General features: G+C 43.3%; 1 protein-coding gene across 7 annotated transcripts in view; it reads left to right on the top strand.

Annotated features, from left to right (window-relative positions):
• Positions 1-23594, top strand: part of ENTPD3 (ectonucleoside triphosphate diphosphohydrolase 3) — a 41981-nt gene that overhangs the window by 367 nt on the left and 18020 nt on the right. For 3 of the 7 annotated variants that reach the window (XR_007378358.1, XM_048952211.1, XM_048952216.1), the window contains exons 1-2: positions 21631-21777; positions 22092-22234. The gene's annotated coding sequence lies outside the window, so the exon portion shown is untranslated. Of the gene's footprint in view, positions 1-11755; positions 11812-21630; positions 21778-21843; positions 21865-21888; positions 21982-22091; positions 22235-23594 lie in introns of those variants that run through there. The other 4 variants (XM_048952214.1, XM_048952215.1, XM_048952212.1 and 1 more) reach the window with 4 other exon arrangements.

Here is a 23594-nt window from a genome sequence, read left to right as displayed (position 1 = left end):
CTTGAAGGGAGCTTATAAGCAAGAGAGAGTGACTTTTTACACAGGCAGGCAGTGATGGGACAAGCTAAGTTTCCCAACACAGGAAATTTAGGTTAGATGTTAAGAGATTCTTCACTCAGAGGGCAGTGAGGCCCTGGCACAGCTGCCCAGAGAGGCTGTGGTGCTCCGTCCCTGGAGGCACTCAAGGCAGGGTTGGATGGGGCCCTGGGCAGCTGAGCTGTTGGGTGGCAGCCCTGCCCATGGGCCTGGGTGGGCTTTCAGGTCCCTTCCAGCCCAAACCATTCTGTGATTCTATGAAAATATAATTGGTAGAGCCCAGCTGTGCACTTAAGCCCACAGGCAATGGTGTCACTATGGCTGCAAAATATAATTTAAAGAGGGAGTGTTAACTGTGAATCTCACTGACAGCACAGCAGGTTTTCCAGACTGGTCAAAACACACAAAGGACTGTGCTAATTAGGAATTAGCCCCTGAATTCCCTGTATCTTCTCTCCATGACACCAGGATGTGGCACAGCTCAGGATATGACTGAGCAGGAGAAAAGGGTGGTACTTGGTCTGAAGGAACAGATTTGCAAGCCTTCCTGCTGCTGTACATCCAATGATGGCAGTGTGAACACAACAAAAAACTGCGTGTTTCCCATTGGGGAGTAAAAAAAAAAGAAAAAAAGAAAAGGGTGGAAGGAACTCTCCTCGTAATTTGAGCAGAAACCTGCAGAGTTTTGGTGGTAGTACCAGATTTTATGCTACTGCTCACCCAAGATTTGATGCAGGGCAGACTGTTAAAAAAGACCCTGCTTTTTGAAGTTAAATTAGTGTCAGAGACACTAACACAAGCCCTGTGCTAATCTATCTGCTGCCCCAAGCCACTGTTTCCCCCTGCTGTAAAAGCAAACCCCGCACACAGCAAGCAGTCAGGAGCATGTCTCATATTTGGGAGGCTCCCAAGGATTGGGTGCAGAGGAGAGTTCTGGATGCCCACTGGTGTTCTACATTGTCCATGGAGGAGATCAGGAGGGTTATTTGTACAAAAGTAGGATTTTATTCCCATCAGATTTTTATCCCTAAGCAGAATTTACTCCTGAGTCCCCTCATATCCTACTTAGGATTTTAGGGACCTGAAAAAAGTGTTAGGCAGTGGGATAAGTGAAACCTGCTGAAATATGTGGCAGTCATTCAGTGTGCCTGCCTGCCTCCTGGCTGTCACAGCGTGAGCCTTAATTAATACTCAAAAAGTAAGAACTTGGAGGAATAATAAGGGCATCTAATGCAAATGAACCACTTGTGCAGTCCTCCCCACAGTTTTCCTCTCCTCCTCCCCCAGGAGCCCTGGCAGGATGTGCTCTGCAATTAGTATATCAGTGAAATGGTCCCTATTTGCTGCAAGGCAGTTATTATGGCTGTGATAGCTTCTTGATATGATGTGCAAGGTCTGGGGGGCTGCCAAGATTTTATGTTCATGCGAATGAATGCAAATGATTTTACAATCATTTTGTAAATGTTGTGGTGTTGCTGTGCTTGTTCCTTCCCTATAAAATAGAGACCATAAAATCCTGTGCGAGCGCAGCCTCCTGTCCTGCACAATAGAGCAGCCTGGGGCTCCTGACAGCTCTGACCAGGGGGAGTATCCGTCATTCATTGTGCAGTTCTGTTTTCACGTTTCTGCAAATAGCACATGTGATCATTTAGTGGAAATGAACTGTTACAGTGCCTGTGTCTGTGCATGCTTCCACCTGCCTTGTCTTGGCTGTGGCCAGTGCCAAAGCAAGCTCAGGGCCCATGCTGAGGCAGCGCAGAGCTCTCCCTGGCTGCTACACGCTCAGTGTGGTTCTGAGGTATCTGCAGGTCTGCACCATTCAGCGTGGGGAGCAAGCAAAGAAGGAGGGCCGTGAGGTTTATTCCTATATAGGGAAGAGGAAGGTGTGCATCTCCTGGAACCTGGGTTTGTGCATGTAGACCATGATGAGTTTCTCGAGTTCCTTCAGACTCTTGTAGAGGCAAAACATATGGGAGCTATTAAAAAAAAAAAAAAAAAGCTAAGAAGATAATGTGCTTGAAATCTGGAGATGTGAAAAGGGGGAGATAGCTTTTGCAAACAGATCCCAGTGTGTGCAGTCATGGCATGCAGCTAACTTTAGTCATTTTGACTTGTGCACACATTCTGCTCCGTTCAGTACTGCAGGTACTTGCAGGTGTGTGACTTCAGCAACTGGTTTAAAGATCTTGCCAAAAATTACATCAGCTTTCACATGACCTAGTTCTGTACTTCTTCTTTTGTGCTTTCCTCTCTGTAAGCACTTCTGTGCTGTTAACCTTCAGCCTGCAGAAGACATTGTGTGGCTCCAGCCCCTTTGTGGGGTCATGTCTTGTAGCCACATGCTTTCCACAAAGCAGTATCATGGTGCTTCTTAAGCTATGAAGACAGTTATGTCCTGGTGGAAGGCATCCCTTTGAGCAGGACAGGAGAAAAAGCCTTCTGGAGGGAAGGGTGCTAACACTGCTTTGCTTTCTTTATCAGATACGTCATGAATTGTCACATTTGTGATATCTTGGGCATAAAAGGCAGAGAAGCCATCCACAGGCTGCACCTGCAGATCTTCATTAAAATTGATGGCTCACAGAAAGTTGCCCAACAGGTGAATTTCAGGTGCAGTTACGGTACCCAGGACCATGAGCCTGGCACACAGGAAAACCAGCCATTGAGAGCTTTGTTTTGGTAATTGCTGTATAATGGCTTCATCCATGCTCTCATCATTTCTTTGCTGAACAGCAGCTATGGAGAGCTGGATTTTGTTTCATACAGTCCTTGATGCTCCAGTCTGTTTTACTGTGTAAGTGCAGTGACTATGCCACTGTTGCACACATCCTTTGGTGCTCATCCCAGCCACTTCTGGACAATTCCTGCCACACCTGCAGGAATCTACCAATCTCGATGTCTCCATCTTGTGTGAGTTGTAGAAAAGGAGCAGTTGGGCAAAAAATAGATCTCAAACCGGTGAAGGCGGATCTAAGGGGATAACCTCTCAGTCTCCGATTTGTAATGAGCCATAAAATAATCACTGGACAGCAAGATATGAATCCAAGCTCAGATGTCTGAGATTCAGTGCTTTGTGTGGGCTTGTTCCTCAGACAGAGCTCTTCTGCATCAGAACTTCTTGCCAGATGAGTGTCATTGATGTGAGGAGCACTCGTGGCATAAATTCAGACCCAGATCACATCTATTATTTACAGGGTTTGCAGAGTGCAGGGACTTACAGAAGTCCCATCCCAATGAGGCATAGAATGGCTGATAAACAGGAGAATAACAGCATTTTCTTCCATGACACATGTGGCCCTAAGCATCTCTAGGGATGCACATTTGGTAGCTGCTTGAAATAGGCTTATTTCATCTCTGCCCTCATAGGAAGCCCTGATTCATTTTTATTTTTCCAAGCAGTCAGGAAGAAAAATCTTTTCAGTAAGACAGGGCAGGTCCTCATTCCTTCCTTACGACTCACAGGAGAATTGCAATGTAGGGAAGGAGGATCATCTGTGGAGCTGGTGTTTTGTGGGAATGTCAGTTGGTGCTGCTTGTGCTGGAAAACAGTGAGGTACACGAATAATTGCAGGTAGCAGTTGTCACTGATCGGGCCAGTCAGGACTGCGTTATACAAAGTGCTCCTCTGACGTTCCACTGCATTCAATTGGGAAGAAAAAGAAAAGAAAAAAAAAAAGTTTTTGATGAGTGCTAAGGGCATCTGACCACCAGGTGCCACTCTTGTTCCACAGGGAATACGGGCGACTGAAAGACCAGGAGTGGTTTGCAGGAAAAGCCAGAACAGGCAGACATCACTGTTTTTGTCCCTATCTGGATTGGACTGAACAAAGAGATTTAGTACTTGCTTTAAGCACAGTAGTTACCCCTTCAGTTTTGGCCATGGAATTCAAGCTGTAGGTTTCTGCTCTGTAACCAATCAAAGCTTCTCAAAAGCTGGTGCTGGGTGACCAATGCATAAGGCTGGAGTTGAGACTGTACTTCAGTATGATATGCACACGGTCTGAAAATTGGGTCATTTAAAGCAGCCTTAGCTCCATCACGCCGTGGCAGAGGTGGCTGAATCCTGTGGTTAGCACTGCAAATGCAGGCTATCCATATTGCCATGGCTGGGGAGGCTGCGTGGTTGGACGCACAGAAATTTCTGAGTTGTAACTTCTCTGCCTGCAGTTTGTTTCATGGATGCTCAGCATATGTGAGCTGTCTGCCACAGCTTTCTGTCCTGTACAGAGCTGCAGGAAGTAATATTTGAAGTGATCATTTATAAATACCTACAGTACAGGAATCAAGTGGATGGCACCAGGCTCTCTTTGGTGGTCCCCACTAACAGGACAAGGGGAAACAAGCAAAAGCAAAAACTGCAACACAGGAAGTTTCATCTGAATATGAGGAAGAACTTCTTTACTGTGAGTGTGATGCAGCACTGGAACAGGCTGTCCAGAGAGGTAGCAGAATCTCCTTCTCTGGAGATATTCAAGACGTACCTGGACACCTTCCTGTGTGATCTTCTATATGGAAATTGCTTCAGCAAGAGGTTTGTGATCTCCAGAGGTCCCTTCTAACCCCTACAACTCTATGATTCTGGGCACAATTTTTGGTCTATGAAGGTTTCTGTCATAGGGGACAGAGTCCTCAGTTCATTTATGCACGAGACCAATCCCTTCTGGAGCTACTGCCACTGCCAGCCTTTCCAGGTCCCCTTGCATGCTTTTGTTTTCATGGAGAAAAGCAGAATTCCTATCTGCTTGCAACCACAAGAGCTGCCTTACCAGTGACCCCAGAGAATGACTTATGGGATGCTGTAACCACTCTCATTTAGGGGTAGAAAGGATCAATTTGCACTATTCTTGGTTTTATAGCCTTGGCTGATGTTTAAGTCTGAGGCACCATGTGGACTTCTCGTATGACCATGCAACACATCAGTAAAGTCCAGTTTTCCTTTGGTTGTGCTTGCCCTTCCCTTATCTCTCCCTGCTGTTAGATGACTCGTTAGACCTGTTACTTAGATAGCCAGCAACATCTTGCTCAAGATCTCTAATCAGATCTCATCCCATCTGAGTTCTCCACAGGCTCAAAAACCTGACATTGCCTGTGTCTACTTCAGCTGGAGGCCTGTTTTTGTTTACTGGTTGTCGCTGTCGACCTTTTCTTTTCCTAGATCATGAATAGAGAAGTCAAATGCAAGGTCATTGGGGGCCGCTGATTTCCAAATCCCAGAGCAAGTGATTTTTCAAGAACAATTCCATTATGTGATTATGTTATGGCCTCTTACTGGGTTTTCTCAGGGAACTCATTCATCATGGAACAGCAGGTCTCAGCTTCCTGTAACACTCTCAAATCAATCTCGTGGTATTGCTGAAACCTTATTTTAATATCTTTCACTGTAATTGCTTAATCGTTTTCTTGAAGAGGCCATCCTGATGTATTTACTAGCAATCAGGCTTTTCAAGAGATTACCTTTTTAGAACACAGGAGCTAAAAAAACCCACACATCAATCCAGATATCCTGAAAAAGGAACTGAAAAATGTGTTAAAAATGTCCTCACATTAAAAAACCTCACATTGAGACTGTCCAGTTCTTTGGGATTTTTTGAGTGGTGAGTGAGGTGTCCCAGGCAGAGCTGATAGGGGCAAGGTAGGGAACACAACATCCTTACTTGCATGGAGAGGAGTTACCCCACAGAGACTTTTGCAAGCGTGTTTTCAATGTCCCTTTTCTGATGTGCTTCTTGGAAGAAAGTACATCAGCTGAACTCCAGAGCTAAATTTAATCTGCTGTCTGTCTCACATGCACCAGTGAACCTCTGCTCCTGCTGGGCCAGAGTGATGTGGTATTTTAGTTTATTTCTTGGATGAGAAAAGGAGGCATAGTCACAAGTAGTCCAAGTCAGTGGCTTGGGGCCCTGCTTCACAACTGATGTGAGAGAATAATGCAGGAGAAGTAAATAAATTGTGACCTTGCAAACAATGTCCAGCTGCAGCTGTTTGTACAAGGACAAAAAGCTGCTGCCATTGCTTCAATAGCTAGAGAGTTTAGGGCAGCTGTTACTTATGCATCTGTGCCAGTGATAAGGACTCCATCTGGCTCCAGCAGTTTTAGTTTTCAGGAACAATTTTCTCTTAAGTGAGCACTTTTGATTTGTATCTGGAGCATCTAAACCCTTCCACAGCCCATTCTGCTGGCATGTTGCTATACCTGCAGATTTGTTTGCACCTGCAGACTGCCATATCTGTTCTGCAGAACAAGTTCTTCCCACAGCAATAAGCACTCAGAGAGTTTCAAGTGTAGAGCTGCTGATAGAACAATCGCAATTGCTGATCAAAATTTGCATCTTATCTTCCCCATGTCCATCTTTGTGGATAAAAGTGTGGTAATGCAAATGATAAGGAAAATACATTTCATTGTCCAGCTGGCCTCTTTCAAAGGGCTTTTTGCCAATTTCTGAATCATGAACCAGCTGATTTTTCATAGGACCCACCCTGGATCTCCTGCCCCTCTGCAGGCTTCTGGCCCCAACTCCCACCCATGCTCCATGTGCTGACGTGTAGGGGGAACCACGTTGGTGTGTGCCGTCAGCACACTGGGCTTGCACCCAGCGTAGTGCCTCTGGGTGGTGCAAGAAGGGAAGAAATAGAAATAACTGCTTGTGCCCCCTGACTCGGAGCTAGGGAAAGTACAGCATGCCATCCTGTCGTCACCCCCAAAAATGGGTGCTCCTAAGTTACCAGCTGCATATTCAATGACGCCTTGCTCTGCCTGGATGAATGTCTTTCCAAAGGCAAAACTCCTCACGCTGTTCTGAGTGTACTGCAGTCATTGTTCTTTGCTCTCTTGAGGGTTGTACCTGCTCCTACGGCTAATTTAAGTTAGCTGTCTCTACTAATTAAGGCATCCTAATTCATGGAAAAATACTGAGCCTTTATCAGGCACTTCCTGGCTGGAATACAAAGTAGGAGACCAGAGCTGAGCATGAGAGAGATTGCTCTTTTGCTTTAAATAGCTTGCTAATGTGAAAATGTGGTTATAACCAAAGTCTCACGAGGATGAAGATATTTTCCTGCAGCTATAGCCCAAGTCTGGACTGTTTCTCCATTTCTGCTCAAACTCCCACTCCATGCAAAATGGTGTTACCTGAGAAAAAGCTGTTTTTTGTTTGGGATGGCTTGTGCAAGCAGGGCTTTAAGCAGAGGAGAATGTGAAAGCAGTGCTATTCACTTCCCTAAGAGGGGTGACCCTGGAAGGGCATGGCAACCTGCCCATCTGCCTTCCAGCCCTGTGGCCAGCAGCTGGCTCAGAGGTAGCAAGGAAGAAGGGGTGGGGGGTGTCCTCCTCTTCTGGTTTGCTATTCTCCTGAACACCTCACACCAGCTGTTTCTCTGCTGCCCAGACACATCTAGCTCCCAACAGGAGTGGGGCTGAGCTGAGCAGCTGGGGTGTGAATGCCAGAGCCCCAGGAGCTCTCTGACCACCAAGAGCAAAAAGAGGAGCATTTGGTAAGCATTCACCAGTCTGATGATTGTGATGATACATAATTTTTAAAGGGCACATTCAAACAAGCAAAGTACTTACTATCCTGTTTTATTGGCTTAGAATTTAATCATTCTTGCAATTGAGGAAGAAGACTAGAATCTGCCTTCTAATATAAGCAGTACAAAATTGCCTATCATCCTGACACACTTCATATGTGAAACTACGTACCTTTTCCAGAGAGTAGCCTAATCATCCTTTTAACTTCCCACTGGAACACTAAATGATGCTTTGTATTGTTCCAATGGATCATTTCCATCAAGCACTGATTGTGAAGCCTCTCATTTGTGTGATATTTCTCCAGCACCCAATTCTGCTGCCGCAGATCCTGTGCTCTTGACTGACCAAGGCTGAAGAATCTAATCTTTGTTCACCAGTGTTTGTAGGATGGTGCCACAATCTATTCTGTTTAGAGAGGGAGAGGAACGAGACAGCACAGAATCATAGAACATAGAATGGTTTGGGTTGGAAGCTACCTTAAAGCCCACCTAGTTCCAACCCCCTGCCATGGGCAGGGCTGCCACCTGGCCTTGAGCACCTCCAGGGATGGGGCACCACAGCTTCTTTGGGTAGCTGTGCTGGGGCTCACCAGCCTCTGAGTAAAGAATTTCCTCCTGACATCTAATCTAAATCTCTCCTCTAGTTTAAAGCCGTTCCCCATTGTACTATTACTACCAGACCATGTAAAAATGTCTGTCTCCCTCCTATCTGCTCTTGGTGAAGCTGTGCTGGCTGTTACAGATCACCTCTATGTGCAGTATGTACCCTAACATAGCTTCCAGGAGGAACTGCTCCATACACAGATGTGAGGCTCACCGCCCTGTAGTTCCCTGGGTCTCCTCTGGATGAACCATTAGAAGCTCCTTTCACTACACTGGATTATTTAAAACTCACTCAGTTTTGCAGAACATTCCCTGGGAATTATATTTTAAGCACTCTTGTGGTGAGCGTAAGAAAATTTGGCAGAGGTCATTTCTGCCTTGTTTGATATTGATTTCTTCCCGATGAGGAAGCATTTTAACTGGGTTACAAAGTGTTCTTCTCGAAGATGCTTAAAATAGGACCGAGGAACCATTATGATATAAACTAATCAGCTGGACATCAAATTCAGAGATGATCCTGAAATTGCTTAGACATTGATTCTTCGTTATCTTTTCCCGTGGAGCCATATTGCTCAATTCTGTTATCATTGAACTGGTGCCAGAAGGAGGACATTTCAGAGAGCAGCAGCAATGCAGAAAACTAAGTTGTTGTGGGTTATTTATTTTTACCCCCACAGAAGACTGTGGAAATACTTCTCAATATTTTAACAGTGAATGCTTGTGATCAGAGAAATTGTAGCTTTGGGTACATTTTTATTGCTTCTCAATGGAACAGTGTTATTACTGATGATTGCAAAGGCAATTAGTAACAAGAGAACGGGTGTTGCAAGTACAGCATGATACTCCTCTCAATATTATAGAATAAAGACATCAAATTAAAAGAAATCAGACAATTGGTTTACTCCTTGAAAGTCCCATTGAACCTATCCATGTAAAAAGAGGGCAAAACTGGGACCTTTCTTCTCTCTTTTATGTTCATTCCTGTTTGTTCTGTGTGTTTGAGAGCCTCGGATGAAAGGAACAATCCACAAGGTACAGTGCCGACCTTATTCAAACACCACAGAAATCAATTGGAAAATCTTCCTTGGGAACTGGACTAAGGCTGATATTAATCAGAAGCTGCCAAGCCTTAAGTACTTGTCTCTGCCCTAATGCAATGTTGCCTCTTACCACAACCCCTGTTTTGATTTAAGTCTCTTTTTTTTTTTTTTTTCCCTGGAAAGGGTAGATTTTAAAGTGCCAATGATACAAAGGTAGCAGAGCTTCCAAGAGCTTGTGGGAAAATGTTCTGGGACACTTTCTCTATCTAAATATGGTCAGGAGCTAAGAGAAGGTCACAGCAATGATATAAGTGCATAGATGTGATTCTGTACAGTTAAGGTGTTGCAAAAATAAACATACATGAAGAGAGCTAATGCACTGAATCCCCATTCATTGCTGGAGCTGAATGTTCCTGGTGTGTGGAGCAGGGAGCTCCCCTGAGGTCCAGGATCATGGTTCCAGGCAAAAATCCACTGATGCAAAGGAAAATTGCCATTTTCCTGGAGGGGTGTAGGATTTCATAAAATCAATCTATGATCCTCCCTGGGGAAGATCCTATGCTGGTCTAAAGTGGCTGAGAGCTCTGTTAATATCAATTGAGGGTTTTGCCTACAGATTTTCTTTCCAGGGAGAATTGCTAGAGGCTCTGCAGTGGCTAATGGCTGCAATTCTCTATTAAGCTCTCTCATTGCAAAGGGTATTTATTTCTTTATGTTGCTTCTTTCTGTCTTCCAGTTGCTCTTGCTAACTTTTCCTCTTTGCCTTTTTGTCTTCCTTTACCCTTCTCTACCAACAGATTTTAAAACAAACAAAAAAAAAAAGATCTTCAAACAGCCTCAGTTCCTCTGTTCTGCTGGTTGACCACTGCTAATTGACCCCAACACCTAGTGCATAACACTCCAAAGTCAACAAAGCAATTACTTGGAAAGAGCCAAAATCTCTGCATTCTGTAGCTTGGCATATCTTGCTATTTGTGTTTCTTCTTCTGAGCACTTCTCAGCTCTTGCCTTGAACGTGTTAAACTTTTCTCAGTCTCCATTTCAGTCCTGAGCCTGATTAAGTTACCATGTAGGCAGTGTTGTGGCTGCATTTTAAGCACAGAAGAGCTGAGGTTATCATTTGAAGTCACTTCTGCTGCTTTCCAGAGACTCTGAAGTAACTGGTTCTCAGGGGAAAACAGTGTTCAGAAGCACAGCTCTGTCCTGGCTGCATGCAGCCTCCTCTTGATCTAGACATAAGGGCCAATGTGCTTACATTAAGCCTCTGGGAATAAATGTTTGCAAGGCAAGTATTTATTAAGAGATAAAATCTTATCAATTTATTTAAAAATAGGTTAAAAATAGTGGTTTTTTTCCTCAGACCATGCATGGTATTGCACTTTCTGGGGTTGGAATAGCTGGCAAAACCAGTGTGACCCAAGAGTATAGACCACAAGCCCTGAGAAGGAAATGAAGTTCTGCCATAGCCATTTCCTTACCATCTGCATCCAGAGAGGGCATGTTGCAGTGCCACTCTTCGTTCTCCCTCAGTCAGTGGTCAAGGAAAGAAGTCCAGAAGTGCAGGCTTGTGTTTTTTTTCTGTTAAGGTCCTTCTTTGAAACTGGCAGAGGAAAATCTCATCTGATGGCAGATGTTTTTATCCTTTTTGCCAATGACGTGAAAAGCACTCCCTGACATGAGAGAGACAGATGCATTTTGGTCCTTCTTCTCCGAGGATTCACATTCACACTTTCCATTTCACACAAAGGTGCCGGAACCAACAAGCTACAAACTACTGTCGTGGGATGGATGGGGATTATTTTCCATCTCTCCTGTTGTACCAATCCAATTTTTGTACTTAATTCTTGTTTTTGTGCAGTGATTTGATATCATTCAGTGCTGAAATGAAACAAATGAAAGTTTGTTTTGGAAGGAATATTTTGATCAGAAATCTCTGTCCTTGTGTCAAATGTTCATCTTCTACCAACAGAACATTTTTAGGCGGGGAGGTCTGTAGAAGTTTCTGCAGAGAGCAAATGTTGGTCAGTAATCACGTTTCCAAAATAGGAGAGTCCGAGTGCATTATTTATGTGATGAGTGATGAGACTCTTCATTTACATCTCCTTCGCAGCTTTAGGAAAGAATGTGACTTGAAGCAATCTTAAATGTCACTGAATAAAAATAATTATATGAATTCATTGTATGAACTGTTTCACCAGTCCAAATCATTCATTAGCTTCAACATACGAAAATATTCTGCAGAGAACAAGAGAGGATTTTGTCTGAGAAGTTTAATTTTGTAAAATTTATGACTCCGTCATTCAATTAAAGTCAGTGGAGTTGGCTAATAGAGAATTTGACCTCAAAAGAATAAATCTATCTCATGTTCTCTTTTATCAGAGTTTCAATAGATCAGTTTGTTTGCTGGCTGTCGGTTTCTAGGAGTTTGCTGTGGCAAACAATGAAGGGATAATTGCAAATGCCTGTAGCAGAAGCTCTTTTAAATATTCTTTTCTTTCATGCCTGGATCTTCTGTTTCTTTCTAGAGTGAGTGTAAAGGGTATCTGAATCAGACGGAATTGCCCTTCTGACATACTGCCGTTTGGAAAGTGTATTGAGATGTCTCCAGGTAAATGGGATGAGATGGTGGAGGAGGAGGGAAAGTGGATGAAATAACTGAGTGCAGTGTATTGTGTATTTTCTATAGCTTTTATCTTAGACATAGTAGGTGCCCAGTGAAAGCTGCTTCTCATATTACCAAGTTTCCATGCCCTTGGCAGCAGCACAGAGGTCGGACGTTCACGCAGAACTATTCATTGATGACCTCTCTGATGTGCTGAGCACAAACACACTTTTCTTTGCCCTGGGCATGCTGTACTTCTTCTATTCCCACTTGTTTCTTCAATAAACCTACTTACTCTGTCAGCTAGAGAAAACTGCCCCTGGCCTCATTTTTGCAAGCTGCTTCTTTGTCTCAATATATCTCACGAAGGAGTCTGGCAATTCAACAGAGAAATTTTCATTTGAGTGGTTCCTTAATTTCCACTCTATACCTTTGGCAATAAGTAGCAGGAGTGTGGACAGCCCCTGTGGGCAGACATGAAAGCAGGTGTAGCAATTTTTGACCCTTTCCAGGTTAAAGCAGCTGGAATTTTGGACTTTCCTTATATTTGCTTATAATTAGAATGAGACAGCACTAAGCTACTTCTGCTGGATTTTTCTTATGACTTTATGCATGAATTAAAGCAATTTCCTCTTAGGGTCAGGTTGTTCGAAGAGTCTGTGCAGTAAAATAGATGTAAATAAACTAACATAAAATTGAACATTATGTTTCTCAGAATATATAGGCTGGTCTTTAACTCTTTTTTTAGTCTTAAATTCTGGCTATGAAAGCCTCTAGTTCACATGGTTTTCTTATGTGTTTGATTCTCTAAAAGCCTTGCAAGACTATACCTTTTTTGCACATATTAAAGGTCTGCTAGAAACGTGTAGAAGTGAACAGAGGACCTGCAAAGGTAGCCTGGGTCACAGATTAGGTCCTAGGCCAGAGTCAACAGCCAGGCTCTGAAAAAGACATCAGATTTCAAACTGAAGACTGGGTCAGAAGTCTCTGCCAAGGTCTGAAAGTGATATATGTTCATAAGCTGATAAGGGGAGAGTTTCGTAGCGGGTAAATTCAGCTTGTGTGGGGAGCCAGCAAAAATGCTTTTCAATCCACTGCTCTCCCATTAAGCTCTTCATTGAGCACCCCATGGAAAGACCTTTTAGCCAAAGGAAAGATTATGGTATGTGCAGTGTGATTTTGTCTCTGATGCTGTCAGAACCCAATACAGGTAACCTCAGGTGTTCCACGCAATGAGAATTTAATGTTAGTACCAAATTTACCTACTCAACATATTTGGCCTTACATGGCCGTACTTTGATTTAGCAATGTAATGAGAGCCCACTAAAAGCATGATATAGCAGTTGTAACATGCAGCGCAGTTCACAGCACCAACACAGACCCCAAATTCTGCGTGCTCCACTGTTATGATGTCTGGTGTCCCCCGTTGTCTGTCCTATGCTGTGCCACACATACAGCCTGGCATTCAGTCCTGTGTTACTGCTGAACAAATCCCTTGACCTCAGGATAAATATTCCCACTTAATTTCAGTGGAGGAGACTGCAGGCAGCTCCCTCGTGCTACCAGCAATTTGGTCACCTGCATGTCCATGCTTTTCACTACGTGTGCAGCCAAAAGTTCTGTATACACCCTTTCTGTATGGCTGTGGAAATGATGAATAGAATAGAGTTTTTTTCATATAAGAAAAAGGTCTGTTCCAACCAAAACCATTCAATGATTCTGTGATTCTTTACCAGAGAAGGTCCTGGAACAGGCTGCCCAAGGTAGTGGTCACAGCCTCAAGCTGACAGAGTTCAAGGATAATGACACTTAGACATAGGGTTTGGATTTTGGGTGGTGCTGTGTGGAATCAGAAGCTGGACTCTATAGTAACTATTGGTCCCTTCTAACTCCAGATATTCTGTAATTCTGTGTTTATCCATACCATTCTGTTTTTATAGTGTTAGCTCTAGTAAACTGCAATTTAAATGATACCTTACAGAGTCTGAGTGCCTTTTATATTGTTAGCATAATGGACTCTTACCTCCCTTCTGCCTACCTCATCTTCTAGATGAAAGGCTAGCTGCCTGCAAATTATTATGGTTATTATAATCATAGGCTTTTCCACTGCAATTTGGGCTTACATATCTAGATCTAGGAATTTGAAACACTATCGAGTGCATTTCAAGTTTTCATTTTTCATCATTATTCTAAAACAATCTAATCCTAAGTAGTAGGTGAGCATAAATACACCCTAAAACAACTGCAGTTGTAACAGTGAAGAAATACACCTCATCTTACAGAAGAATTAAGCACTTTCTTGTGGAATTAAAAAGGACCTGTTATTCGCACAGGGTTTCTCTTTGTAAGTGTGGAACTTTGAGAACCAAGATGATTTTAGCATCTGAGCTGCTACTGAACTTTTAAGAAACAGGCAGACAACTTGTGGTGCACCTTGCCTGCTGCATATCGCATGCTCACAAAGCAATCAGATACATTCAGGGACAGTGATGTCCATCAGGCACTATTAGATCGGATATGACAGCTGGCTCAAGAAGTCTCTAAGGCCTGAGATGGCAGCAACTCAGAGGGTATTTTAGAGGAATTGGCCACATGTAGTATCCTGGTTCCCAAGAGCCTTCTCATAGACATCTGCTCCTGTTGATGCTCAGGGACAAGATACACTGACCTTCTGTCTGATCCATCTCTTAGTTCTTTTGTATTCGTACTGAGAAAGCAGTGTCGAATTACTGAGGTGATGAAGGAGAATCAAACTCAGAAAGACAGCGTATGCATAGGCAGGCTCCTGAAATACGGCTTATTAATGTTGCTCAGAGGGTAGAAGTCAAAATGAAAATGCCTGTCTGGCAGCCGGCCAAATTTCAAATGTTCCATATAGAAGGTTATGAAAAAAGCTTTACATAAACGGTATAATATGAAACTAATTTGTTTTTGGCAAATAAAATGGCTTGCAAACCGTAGATCAGATGTGTTTTTATGTGAGTGATGATTGTTTGCACTGATGTGAAGTGACCCCAGGGAGGAGAACCTTTGTGATCACAGACAGGTCATCTGGGCTAGGCGCACATGCAGCTCCATGGAGTCCTATTTCATGCTGATTAGTGTCTTTTGTCACAGCTCTGTCCTGTACCCTGTCCAAATGAGGGGCTCTGCTATTCTTGGCACTGCCTCTAAGGTAATCCCTTCCTCAGAGAACTCAAAGAACAGACCATGACTGGAGGAAAATGAGGAAAGTGCCACGTCCGTTGTCAATAAGCAGCTGGCAGGGGTTGAGGCCCTGCCATTATCCCTGTCAATTATCCAGTGCTACCAAAATTTGTAGAAAACTAACCTGGACCCCATGACTGAAATGAAACAGTGATTCTTAGGACCTCTAGCTTTTGGTCACCTGCTCAGTATCAGGCCCAAGAACTTTTAAAATCAAGCATTCAGTAGAAATATTCTCAATTCCCACCTCTTTCCTTCCCTTACAAAATAAGTATTCTGTCATTGTCTTCCCCCTTCTAATGTCTGCTTTACTCCAAAGAATTTGGTTTCAGAAACAGCCTACCTAAAATCCAAGCAACTATTCTGCATCTTTCTTTAGCTTTGAGGTCTAATGGTGCTATTTCAGGTCAGAAGAAGGCCTGGTTGCCCTAAAAGCTGTCAAATTTCTCCAACTATCCCATCTTTCTACAAGGTTCAGTACAACCACTATGAAAACCTTGTTCTCCCATGTCCTTAGACCATCTCAGCTGCAAGCACACTCATCTCTTCATACACCCCCAGGATACAACAAAAAAACCCATTAATTCTCACCATGCTATTGTTCCATTTGTTTAGATGGACACAGAAGATCACTACACATATACTTTTTTAAAGAGAGGATATTTTGTCCAGAGTTTAATTGAAGGAATTCGCTGCAACTGGAAACATGTTGGAGAGAGGATTTCTACACTTGAACCATTAGAGGAGAAATACTGTATCACTGAAACAGCACAGCTAGTGGCAAGGCAAGATGGTTAAGAAGGAGCAGAATGACTACCATGTTGGGTTTGCCTTTGGAGGAGGAAAGACAGGGCAGGGTACCACTGATCTGACTTAGGGAGACAGGAAGGCTGACACCAGTTTTCAAAGCATTTGTACAGAATTAGCACCCTTCTTATCTTGTCTTATCATACTGCTGATATGGACAAGCAAGCACTGCAGTATTCTATCTGAGAGAGTGCTCTTGGACATGAGTGGTGCATATATCATCTGCCTTTAAAGTGTCTGGCTTTACTGTCCCTGTACAACTACTGTGGCTAACAATGGCCTCTTGCTTATGACTGACGTAACAGTCTCAAGCTGCAGGCAGTATCTCTGCCACACATATTTTATATTATCTTTTGTCACTCATGACTACATTCAGCACTGACTAAGGCACAAACCTACCCAACACAAACCAGAGCTTTTGCCTTGGGTGTGATCATAAACTCGCCAACTAGTCAACGCTAGAACAGTGTGTGTGACATGCCTTAACAAAGGTCATAAAGCACAAAATGGAGTATGTGGATATATGAAAAAATACACAATTTTGCAAAACGTCAGACAAACTCGTGTTGGCTCTGTATCACAGGAGCTCCTATGTGTTTAAATGCAACCCACCCATAACACAGTCCCTTTAATGGTGTAGGGGATATGCTGTGCATGTGCACCTGCTCTCAGTCCTGCCACTGCTTGTTCTCAATGGGTCATATCTGTACAGCTGGTGTCAGAAAGTTGGGAGCTTGTTGCCGCTTCATTTAGCATGTGTTCGTGCCTTGCATACGATGAACCACACACAAGAATGAAAAAGAAAGGCTGAATACAAAGAAAATTTACAGATCTACCAAAACTGAATGTGCTTTTTCACATCAAGCATGTTAATTACCACTGCTGTCATGAACTGGAGAGATGTTTCTGTGCCTGTGACTGCACAGGTAAACGAAGGTAACGAAACAGGATGAAGACTGTAGGAATATAGCAATCAATATGCATCTCATGCCCTTCACCCAGCCCAGCTTTGTAATGCAGTGAGCAAGAAGTCATCTCCCTGCTACTGGGTAAGAATGCAGTTTTCAATCTACCAAAATCAAAAATGGTGATGCGTATATTTATTCATCTGATGAAGCTTTTTAGTGCAGGCTGTTTTCAAGCAGGCACCACATAATGGTGAATCTGCACGTAGAAATGTTTGTTATAATCAGTATTGCAGGGATCATTCCACTTTTTCATATGCTGGTTCTTTTCTCCCATGGACTTTTTGTTCTGCACAACTGAATTTAATGGCTTTATTTGCATTACTGAGCCTATGAGTGCTCACTTGTGGTTTAATGTCAGTGTACAGAAAGCAACAAAAAGAACTTGTTATATTACATCAGGGTTAGTGAAGCAATGCAACAGTGAATAACAACATTGCAGGTGGATATGGGAAGTACTGTAATAGCTTTTTTCATGCACAGATCTCATACTCAAGGTGATAATCTGACTGTGGAATTGCAATGGAAAAGATTTTATCTAGGAATTTTAGAATTTCTCAGCCAATTTCATCCTGGATGAATACAAAAAGATGATAGAAATGCTGCTACAAGGACTTCTTAGTACTTCTTCAAAACATGGGGGTGTATCTATTCTCCTGAAGCAGCATTTTGTCTGCAATTCTGTACTGAGAAAAATGTAACATTACTGATTCAGAGCTGTCAGCCTCACAGAAATACTCCATGTTGAGCAGGGTTTTTAAACAGCAGTTTTGAAAGGATTAATTCCCACTGAGTAGTTTTTGGAACGTATCCCTGCTCACAGGAGGTTGAAGATTTGAGTACAACAGTGAATTTCTTGTATAAGTACAGTATTTCTTTATCAGCCTTCTGTGGCCAGTTGTACGACAATGTAACATAGATGTCAAGTCACAAGCTGTGCTTGCAAGCATCGCTAAAAATCTCAAACAAACTTCCTATAAATCTCTGTGAGCGTAGTTTTCAACTAGAGAGCACAGAGCACAAAGAGGGTGGGAGAGTTCCTCTTTTTCCAGCAGTTCAGCATGACTGTCCAACATTCCTCTGCAGCAGCAGCTAGTTTGGCTTTATGAAACTAGGGCTTAGGCAAAATAGACAAAAGGATGTGCATTTCTGCTTTTCCAGCAATCTGCTGCCCCAATTATGTGATCAGTTTGCTGTTGCCTACAATTTGTCCAGGCTCGTAAGCACGTGATCATGAAGAGCGTCCCTGGGGAGGTTTACGTGATTAAAGCAGCTCTTGATTCTTTGGACAAGAGGCACAAGGTACAAAGCTGAATTTCTCACGCTGTAGCTGTGACTTGCTGGGTTTTTTTTTGTTTGTTTGTTTTTTTCATCCTTATTGATAGAAAACCACAGATGCTTTTAAAGCTAATGAAAAATGAGTTTTGTAACTGCGTGCTAAAACAAAAGAACTGCATCTTTAAACTCGGAGGAGAATCACATCTGACATTCTTCAAAGCTAGATTTCAGACATGGTTTCTGACTTCCTTACTTGTAACTCTATAATCCTAGCTCCATAAATTACCCAGCTAACAAGGTATGCTGCAATATGTAGAACATTCATATTAAGCAATCACAAAAAGTGCTTTTTGACTTTGAATAAAATGTTAAGCATATAAGGGGCTGGGAATCTTTCTTTAGTTTCCTATAGTTGAATCAATATCCAGACCTCTGTTGCTCCAGATTGTTCCAAATTCTTAAGATGGCTCTGCCTGCAGTGCCAGTTCTCACAGTTGTTCTTGAAATAGAGTGGTGATCATGAGTAAAGTTTGGGTAAATTGGTCTTTGGGCATGGAAGCTAATGAATGAAGGGTCTTTACAATGCTGATGAAAAGTCCTGGGAAGATTGATAGACCAGATGAAGTTGAGTTAAAGGGCATCATGCCCTTCTGCTGGCTGGGCTCATTGAAAAGGCTTTAAACTAGGTATGAAGGGAGAAGAGAATGAAATTAAGCTTGATGGAGATGAGCCTGAGGGAATGATGCTATGGTTGGGGGTGAGGCCAATGGCTCTGCTGAAATGCATCTACACCAATGGATGTAGCATGGGCAACAAGATGAGGAACATGGTTTAGTAACAGCGGTGGTAGGTGCACTGTTGGACTCCTCACTGAATGTGGTGTAGGTGCACCAAAAGGTTGGACACCCATGGCTTAGGATGAATTAGAGAATTCCTTTGTTTCTTGGACCTTGCAAAGAATGCAAAGAATTGGAAGGTGGACCTTGGTCCTGTGAACTGACGAGGTACCATGCAAAAAAAACAGATTAATTGCAGCCACCAGTATCTTATAGCATTTCTCTCCATTGTATCTCTCTCTCAACAGGGGATATTTTGAGGCCTCTTAATATTCCAGCATCAAATACAGTATGAGCATTACAGAAGGAATGGACACAGTTCTGTTGTCTCTTGAGATATATAATCATACAAATCCCCTCTGCTGCTGTCACTGTGCAGGGAAATGAAGCAGTGCCTGCTCTGTATCCTGTGTAGATGTGATATGATAAATGCATTGCAGAATGTATCTGTCGTGAGCACATTATTCATGTCTGCAGTATTTTAGTTTCTAGAGATTTGCTATTGATCTTAGCAACTGGTATTTATCTGTGAATCTTCCAATATCAGTCACTGCATTTTTACTTGACATGTTTGTGCTCAATGCCACCAGAAGAAATAAACTTTTCTGTGGGGCAGCCAGCAGTCCAGTTCATCATTTTTAAATGGACACCTAAGAAAGATTCTCTCCAAGCAAAGCAAATCAATACAGTCAGTTACACCAAATGCATTAAAACGAGGATACTTGAAGAGGAGAAAAAAGATATTACAGCAAAGGAAATCATGATGGAAAAGTGTGCATGCAATAAGCATGATGAAAGCTGGGAAAATGGCAGCAAGTTTAATCTATGTCTTGAGAGTGAGGAAGGGATGAAGGATCAGGTAAGGGAGCTACAAAATAAAGGGTAGGGCTGAGGAGTGAACTGAAGAAAAGCTGAAGAGGTAGGCTTAGGAAACAAAGAAGATCAAGTAGGACAAGAGATAATGGCTTTATGTAGTGCCAAGGGGAGGTTCATGTTGGATATTAGGAAAAATTTCTTCTTAGGAGTAGTAATGCAAAGGGACAGCTGTCAGGGAGGTGGTGAAATCACTGTCCCTGTCGATTTGCAAGAAAAGGGTAGAAGTCACACTGAGTGATGTGGTTTAGTGGTATGGTGTTGATGGGTTGACAGCCATGCTAGATAATCTTAGTGGTCTTGTCCAACCTTAATGCTTCTGTGATTCTGTGAACTGGTGAGGAAACTGGTTACTCACCATGCAACAGATGCTAGGCCTGGAGACCTGCATTCTGGATTTTAAAAGCAGCTGAGGGATTTTACAGCCCATATCACTTTCGTCACTATCATAGCTTTAGCAAGAAAAGCAGTATGTACAGTAGGTCAGCTCTTGGAAATGGTGCAGAAAAGAATCTCTCCTTTCTGTTTTTATGGAAGTATATGCATACTTTTGAGAGTAGGGCTTTGCTTTCTTTGCAAACGTTGCACTTTAGACACAGTTAAAAGTTGGTAGTAGAACTAACTGAAATAGTGATTGATGTCAGTGCTTTGTTTTTTTTACTTCAAAATATTTATGTCTGAGAGTAGCAAATAATATGCTTGACTGTGGGGCTGTAAGCTCATCCGACATTTTAAATGAGACACTTGAGACAGATTCTGCCCCAGCAGAGCAGTGGGTGAAAGAAGAAGAAATCTCAGAAAATGACACTGAAGGAAAGAAACAGCAGACGGGCAATCAGGAGGAATGGGAGGCTTTGTCTTTAACTGGCAATAGCTGAACTGATCCATTAAGGTTATCATTAACCCTACTTTAATAATGTGCTGTCATCATAAGAAAGAAATGACATCTCATTCTAGCAGTAAAGCAGGGGCCCCACAATGGGTGGACTATGGAAGGAACCTTACAGATGAGTCACAAAGTGGCAGATGTTTCCTTGTTCTCCTTTCTTTATTCAAAAATCAAGGATAATGATTCATTAACATCATTACAAGAAAAAAATATCAAGTGAGTGCTTTTTTTTTTTTACTTCATGTGAACCCGAATCCAACTAGAGCAGCTGGGTGGTTGAAGTGTTTCACTGACCCCAGAGCTCTTTTCCCTGTCAATCTGTGCTGCAGGCTGTAGCATGATCCTTGTCTACAGCACACCATGCAGGTCAGACAGGCGCTGGCTGTCCCTGTTGACCAACCTCATCTCCTGCTATGACCAGGTGACCCACTGGTCATGATGGATGAGGAAACGCTGCTGATGTTGTTTACTTAGACCAGCAAAGCCTTTGATGCTGTCTCCCATAGTGTTCTCCTGCAGCCTATGGTTTGGACAGACGTACTCTTGAGCAGGTAAGCTGGCTGGAGGGCTGGGCCCAGGGCTGGGCCAACGAAGCTGGGAGGGGTCCAGAACACAAGTCTTTCTTGGAGCAGCTGAGGGAACTGGGATTGCTCAGTCTGGAGAAGAGGAGGCTCAGGGGATGGGCTGGCTTTTGGACTAGGTGATCTCAGAGGTCTTTTTAGACCTTAACGACTCTGTGATTTTATGATCTTAGTGACAGTACTTCTGTACTTCTGTACCATGTGGCACAGGATGCAGCAAAACTAGCAACCAAGCAGGTTGCTGCGCGCCTCGGCTGCACCCATCTCCTCCATTCAGCTGTACGCACCGGGATTTTGCACCTCATGTCTTTCGTTTAGCGCCCGGGCGGCGGCCGCGCAGAGGGGCGGGTTCCCGCGGTTCCCGCCCAGGGCCGCCCTCTGAGGGGAGGGCGGTGGGGCGGCCTCGGTGCTCAGCGTCCGCGGGCTGCTGGGGGTTTGTCTGTCGCTTTCTTTTTTATTGCTTTCCATCAGCTGCGGATTGCTTTTGAAATAAATGCTCACGTGCGCGTATCTCTCCGGTTACAGTGCGAAGAAAGGTACTTCTCTTGCATACCCGTCCTTAACGTGAACAAAGCGGCGTGTCTTTAACCTGGGAGCTTGGAAAACGTTGTGAGCACAAAGAGGTTTGCTGTGGTCAGCTTCCCTTGGCAGGCAGCCTTCCTTCTGCTGGAAGAAAGCTGTAGAAAATGACACTCCCATCTGCTCCTGTGCGGTGCACAGCGCTTACCTGGGTGTGGGAAGTACATCTTCATGCTGCTGCTTGCTTCGGGGCGATGCTTTAATAATGACTGCTAAAAGGCTGCTGCCTTTGAAACTTAATTAAAATCTTATGTGTCTTTTTCCTTCCAAGTGTGGGACATGAAGTGCTTACATGACAACTGCTTACACCGCGGAGAAAACAAACTCCTTCCTCTCTGCTGTCTCTTCAAATCTCAGTGAATGCAGCTGGTGTCGCTGTGTTGCCTAGCCCGTGTGCAGCTTGGGTGAGCCCAGGTAAGGTTAAGCACAGCCTTGCACATCTGATCCAAATACATAAAACCATAAAACGTCTTGCACAGTTCAGATAATAAGATATCAGCTGCGTAACAGTTTCAAGAGGGCATGGAGTGTAAGATGTCCTTCTGACACAAAGGCCATTGCTTACATTGGGATTTACAGATTATTCCCCTCTGATTTTGTCCTGTTTGCTGGCAGGACAAAATTGTATGATGAATGTCCCATGAGCAGCTTACTCCCTTACTCAGTATGGTCTCTGCCAAAAAAGGCTGTTAAATAAGAAATTGTGTCTGATGAAGACAAATCCCAGTACCAGGAAAGCACGTGAGAACTTCAACAAACCCACATTTCAGTGTCCCTTGTATAAAAAGGTATAGCAGAAAATCTTTCAGTTGGTGATTCATGATCCTTGAAATCCCTTCCAACCTGGACCACTCTGATTCTGTGCTTGTGTGATTCAGTGATCATGGGGTGTTTTTAAGTGTCAGTGGTGTGATAATGATTATTGCTTGCTCTTACCAATGCTTAAATTTTTCAAATACTTTGCCCAGAGTTGTTTGTTTGTTTGTTTGTTTTTTCCTTTGGTAATTACTTACCATTTCCAGCTCTGAATGTCAATGCTTTGATCTAGGACTGAATGTTAACAAACTAGGTTGCAAGTAGGTTAGTCTTCCTTCAGTCACTTCTCAATTGTAGCTAACATAAGCTGAAAACTCATGGCACCTGGAATATGGAAGATGCATAAAGGAGCACTTTATCCTTCTTCCTCAGCCCTCTGGCTCTGGTTGGAGCTAAAGAAACAGGCAATGTGCTAAAGGTACAGTAAGACTCACCCAGTGTGCTGTAGCCCTGGAGCACACAGCAGGTCTGGCCTCCTGTCCTTGCATAGGCTGGCATTCACAGCTGCTGGAACAACAAGGCAGCCCTGAGCAGCCAACAGTATCCACCAATATGGAAGAGTTAGGAGGTGGGAGTTAGGATACATCATGCCAGGCTAGGCTGATGGCAAAACAAATGGATTCTGAAAACAAGAAAGGCAGGAAAGTTCTTTTTCTCTTTCTCTGAAAACTGAGCTTGTCACCTCCCATTTCTTTCATTTTCAACTCCTGTAAAGCATAAAAATCTTTGGTATTAACTATGTTAATATGTGCATACACATGAATCTAAATCATGAACGCGTTGGCAGTTAGAAGATGTCTAGTATTCTTAAAACTTCCTTTGTTTCTTGCTGAAGCAACCTGTATCTAGTACAGACCGTGACCTCGTATCGCTGGTAGGAACACTGAGCTGTATTTAGCAGCTACCAGCACTATGCCTACATGGCTGTGGCTGTGTCTTGGTTACAGGTATGCGTAGG

The sequence above is a fragment of the Lagopus muta genome, chromosome 7 (genome assembly GCF_023343835.1).
Source record: "Lagopus muta isolate bLagMut1 chromosome 7, bLagMut1 primary, whole genome shotgun sequence".
Taxonomy (NCBI): domain Eukaryota; kingdom Metazoa; phylum Chordata; class Aves; order Galliformes; family Phasianidae; genus Lagopus; species Lagopus muta.
Note: the sequence above shows the minus strand (reverse complement) of the source record. Positions and strands in the feature narration are given on the sequence as shown.